Here is a 6,028-nt window from a genome sequence, read left to right as displayed (position 1 = left end):
TCTAGGGGTGGAAGTCCCCTCTTTTAGGTTGGGTGGAGATGGGTTTTGGGAACACCCTGTATAAAGTAACAACCTCATCTTGAGTCTCGTGGTCCTCCATAGCTACCTTATGATAATGTATCTGAATAGGTTTTGCTACCAAATTATTTACCTGTTGTTTCACAGAGTTAGTCAGCCTATTTGAGGCCCAGGGACCAGCAGAAATAAGCAAAAAGAACCCAAATAATGGTCCCAAGATGAGAGGGGGTAGGGTTGACAACCCTGGAGAGGTTGAAAACCAATTCTTGTACCAGCACTCATCTGTATCTTTCTCTCTCTGACTTTTCTCAGGGCCTTCTGTGACCTTTTTCATGCTCTGTTTAACCATCCCTGTCTTGTCTATGTAAAGGCAGTATTCTTCTTTAAGGGCTGTACACAGTCAAGAGCTGTACACAGCCTTTTCTATTGTAATAGAGTAAATCAAGTCCAATAAGTATCTTTGCAATTTTTGGAGGTCTCTCCAGACAGTGAAATGAGGGATTTCTTCAGATTAGTGATGTCAATCTCTAGCTGTTTGATGTTCTTGTCAGCGGCCCTTCAAAGGTCTGAGTAGTATAAGTTTGGAGGCCAGCATCTGGATTAGAACTTCTATCAGCAGACATCATGGGTGATTCATTTTTACCTGGAAAGGAAAAAAGAAGGGAATTCTCAGGGAGATTTCTCTTCCCTGGATGTAAATTGTTATTCATTTTATTTATGGTTCAGCCTGGCTTTGTGGGGTTATTTATTTATTTCATTAATCTTTTTGGTAGCCAATTAGCTGTGCCTTCTGTGGTATCAAACAGGCATATCATTCCTCAGCCCCATAAGAGAACTGGGTCTGGGCTATTCCCTTTAAGGGTAAGAGGGTCCTTCCCCATATCTGTGGCATAGTTTTTATTGGTCTTGGTGATGCCAGAGGCAGTCAGCAGCAGCTTTGCAATGAGCTTTCAGTTTTAGAGAGTTAAAGGTGAATAAGGCATGATGGAGAATATTTCAGGGGACTCCTTCTGGGGGGTACCATTCCTCCTCTTTTGTTTTTAAAGCCAAATTTTCAGGGTTCTTGTAAAATCAGGGCAGAAGCACCAACAGTTGCTCCTTCCACAATAAGAGAGTCATGTGGACATGATTTAAAGAAATATAAATCTATATTAATAATCTCTTTTATCAAAGGACTGTTATAGCACAGCCGACAACTAATCAGACTATATAATATATCGATTAGTAATAGCTTCTTCTACTTTTTGTGATATTATGTCTCTTTTGTCAGTTAATTGTGGAGAGAAATTAGGATTTACATCTCTCTTGAGAATATTAAATAGAGACTTAAATTCTTTTGTGGAGAGCTTAAAATAAGATCTTAATAAAATAAGAAGTTAGCATCTCTTAGAAACTTTTGAAAATAATATGAATTAAGTAAACTCTCTCTCTATTTTTTTCAGACCCTTTATCTGTTTTTTTTATTGGATATTTTACGTTTTTAACTTTCAATGTTATCTCCTCTCCCATTCTCCCCCAAAATTCCTTATCCCATACCCACTCCTCCTATTTTTATGAGGGTGTGCTCTAAACAACCTCCCAGTCCCATCTCCCTGCTCTCAAATTCCCCAATACTAGGGAATCCAAACTTTCAAGGACCTTGGCCCTCCACTTCCACTGATTTCTGACAAGGCCACCCTCAGTTACCTATATAGGTGGAGACATGAGCCCCTCCCTTTGTGCTCTCAGGCTGGAGGTTTAGACTTTGGGAGCTCTGGTTGAAACTTTTGATACTCCTTCTAGAAAGGACCAAGCACCCACACTTTGGTCTTCCTTCTTCTTGAGTTTCATGTGGTCTATGTGTTGTGTCTTAGGTATTGTGAGCTTTTGGGCTAATATCCACTTATCAGTGAGTGCATACCATGTATGTTCTTTTGAGATTGGGTCACCTTACTCAGGATGATATTTTACAGCTCCATCCATTTGCATAAGAATTTCATGAACTCTTTGTTTTTAATAGCTGAGTAGTACTCCATTGTATAAATGTACCACATTTTCTGCATCCATTCTTCTGTTGAAGGACATCTGGGTTCTTTCCAACTTCTGGCTATTATAAATAAGGCTGCTATGAACATAGTGGAGCATGTGTCCCTGTTGCATGTTGAAACATCTTTTGGGTATATGCCCAGGAGTGGTATAGCTGGATCCTCAGGTAACACTATGTTCAATTTTCTGAGATACCGCCAGACTGCTGTCCATAGTGGTTGTACCAGTTTACAATCCCACCAACAGTGGAGGAGTGTTCCTCTTTCAGGGAGGGAATTCTTATTGACACTCAAGTCCAAGATTTCTATAGCTGAGCTCAGGTGAAGCAGGTACGTTGGCATCTGGGAAAGAGAGTAAAATCGTCTTCAGGCTGCTTCTGTACTGCAAGCACAGTATTCTTACCATGTAGCAACAGATCAACTTCTAAAATCTTCGTTGGGAAAGGTTGTTTTCTTCATCTTTTGACTTAAAGAACAACAGTTAAGCAACAAATGTGTAGACCAAAGAACAGTATTATGTTTTCTTGGAGCATTTTCGTGGGGTTATTGATAGAGGGAATGGAGGGAGACCGGTTACTAAGGACCACACATTGGAGGTCTTCACCTCATCCTGGTAACTAAGGACCACTGATGCTTTTTGGGTTGGTGATTGTGTAACTTAAGTGATGTGGCTTGCAAACTCAGGCTCATGTCTAAATGCAGACATCACACCTGCTCTTGGAAATCCAGTCTCACACTTGCACATGCTGTCACCAAGTAGCTTTCTATCACCCTCACTGCAGATAGCAGCACTAGGGTCTTTCACAATGCCTCAGGCCCAGTGACAGAACTCCTAGCTTGCTGGCCTCAAATCACAGTCTGTCTGGGATGTTACACCCCGGAACCTCTTTCTGAAGCAGGTCAGTAAGAGCATTTCCCTTCACATTCTCCACCTTGAGGGCATTCCGTTCAGGAAATAAACCAGGTGAGCAAATCACAGTTCAGTGTAGTCTAAGGACAGCCTACTATAGTGGTCAAGATGTTAGAAATTATTATCCAAAATCTAATGTGCTCTGACCACAGTTTTGTATTAGAGTTCAGAAAACCGGAGGCACATTCACTGTCTGAGAGTTACATACCATTTCTATGTGGTGGCCCAGTTCCTTGTGGGGAACATGACTTTACCACAGTTGCCACCTCTCCTGAGCTGACCCATTGCCAGGGAAAGACATCCAGTGATGGCTTTCTGTTAAGGCGGCTGTTCTAGACTGGACACTAGGAGTCAACAGCTAAAAGCCAACTGGAACAGCTATGAACATTTATTATTATCTGAGTTGTAATCAGCTGCAGAAAGTCAGGGTTCTCTAGAAGAATGGAACCAATAGAATGAATATATATTGCAGAAGGGATTTTTTTAAAGACTGGCTTAAATGATGCAGGATGGGTAGCACGATAGTGGGTGTCTACTCTGGAAAGACTGATGACAGTAGCTACTTCATTCACAAGGTTGGATACCTCAGCTGTCCCACATGGCACTGAGAGCCTCGAAGATTCCTGGTAAGCTGCTGGTCTTCAGTTCACACTACAGGGCTAAGGATAGATATTCAGAAACAACAGAAGATCCATCGAGCGAGCTGTACTACTTGCAAGGTCAGAAGGTGCTGCCCACTGTGAGGAAAGGCTTGCCTCTCAGTCAACCACTCCTGGAAATGTCCTAACTGACCTGATATATCACTTAGCTGATTGTAGATTCTATCAAGCTGCTAATCACACTTAACCACCATGACTCCTAGTTATACTTCTAGTACAAAGGGCACAGTTGGACAGTCTGGCTTTTCAGGTCTAAAGTCCCATCTTCTGCTCTCATGCAGGCATGGAGGAAAGTGGACAGATGTTTGCAGTACTACCCAAAGTATAATGACAGTGAACTATGTAAGAAAAATGATCAGGGCCATAGCCTTAGAGACTGGACTGGTACCCTCCCCACTCACTCGATACCAAAGAGTCTTAGATTTGGATTACTCAAGACTACATTTATTAAATTAAACCGGCCTGATAAGTGAACATGTGCACTTACGTCCCTGGGTGCTTGTAAGCTGTATCACAGCAGTAAGTCTATCTGTGTGTTCCCACCTCCAGGTCTCAAGAAATTCTTTTATGCCCACCTTTCTCCAACACACATCTGTTGAGTCATTAATATTAGTGCATTAATCGTAAATACAATTGCTGATGTGTATATGTCAATCTACATGTGTGTGAGAATATCCATATGTATGTACATACGCATCTTTATGTGTACACGTAAAATCCTTGGTTTATGAATCATCTGTTTCACTAATCCTGCAATATTATGCTACTGACATTTTTTAGATATAAAGAAATCAAAGGCCAGATATGTTACTCACCTTACACCAGGGTCTACTTACTGATCCACATCTAATGCTTTTTGATTTATTCTATACCAGTTGGAGGAAGCGGGAATTTATGGCCAGCCCTCACTTAGAGGAGCCCAGAGCCTGGTGTCACCAAGTATACGACAACATGTTGGTGTCACATAGTTTTGCTGAAGGTCAGGGTTAAGAGAAGCCCCACATGTTGAACATGGATTTGATACAGACTAGTTCATTCCTTCAATTTAATTAATTAATTAATCAATTAATCTGTTCTAATTAAACTGAGATGACAATTTCCTGGTGTAGCCTGTTGTAAAGATGGAAAGAACTCATCACCTTCTCCTCCCTCCAGTCCCTCCTCTTCCCTCTCTTCTCTATTCCTTTATCTCTTTTATCCTCCCCCATCCCAATCACCCAAACGATGGAGCTTAACACAGAAGAGCTGACATTCTTCAATATCCCTGCTCCCATGTTTCATAACCGAGTCATACAAGTTCTATTTATGTTTCTGATCACATCTAGAACCTTCTCTTTCTCTACTCTAGATGCAACATTTTCTCTGAAATGCTGAATTCATAACACATCTCATGTAGGATGCTACCGATTTTCCAGCCTCTCTAAACGTTAACTTCTTGGCTTGTTTTTTGTAGGTGTTTGTGGGACCATCCCCAGTGAAGAAAAGAACAGCACAGCAAGTTCTGGCACATTCTGTACAGACATCCTGAGAAATAGGTGCCAGGGAAGACAGTCAGCACACACACATGACCAGGACAGAAATGTCAGAGGACCAGAAATGACTCAGGTGCAGAGCTCACCACCCAGAGCTCACCCTCCACTCTAATATTAGATACTTATCCTCTTGGTCTATACATTCCAGACTCTGGAAGAAAAAGAATAGGCTGTATAGTCTAGTAGTGATCCCATGTCCTGGGACCTGTGCTCTTGATGTGCCAAGTCAAGCAGCTACAAGCTGGTAGCACAGGGAGCAGGTAGAGCTACTGACACGGATGTCAGGGCTCAGTCTAGAGCCTCTAGTGTCCCTCCTCATTTATTAGAGCTGTTTCTGATAACGACAACATGAGGGAATTGATTGGTGCTGAGCACAAGGCATGGGTCACTAGGTGTCTTATAATCTTGACTTCTAATTGGTCCTTGAGCTGGTAACTAAATAATCTTGGGCTTACTATTGCCCAGTGGAGCAAGAAGATAAAGTGTAGCCTTGGCTCCGTCGTTGCTATGCATTGCCTGCTGTCATCTTGGCTACTGGGTAAGCAAGTCTCCCATGGCCCCAGGACCCACCCTTTCTTTTGTTCTGGGTGCCTTGTAGTTGATGCTCATAGGCTCTTTCAGTTGATTCTGACTAGACGAGGTTTTGACAAGAGCCCGAAATTCTGCCCCAAATGGGGATAAGCCTGCCACTGGCCCTGTGTTTGTGTAGGTAGCCATTGCTTCAGTGATGAGCAGAGTGCTTCCCAGCATACTGCAGGGTATGACTTCCTGGCTTCCATCACCCATTCGTCCCTCTCAACCCCAGGCTCAGAGTAGCTCCAGCATCTGCTGCTCCTACCTTAGGTGCTCAGCTGCTGCTCACTGCTTTCTCTGAAAACTGTCAGG

Source organism: Grammomys surdaster, unplaced genomic scaffold (assembly GCF_004785775.1).
Source record: "Grammomys surdaster isolate TR1022 unplaced genomic scaffold, NIH_TR_1.0 125789, whole genome shotgun sequence".
Taxonomy (NCBI): domain Eukaryota; kingdom Metazoa; phylum Chordata; class Mammalia; order Rodentia; family Muridae; genus Grammomys; species Grammomys surdaster.
The sequence above is the reverse complement of the archived record's forward strand: the minus strand, read 5'-3'. Positions refer to the sequence as shown.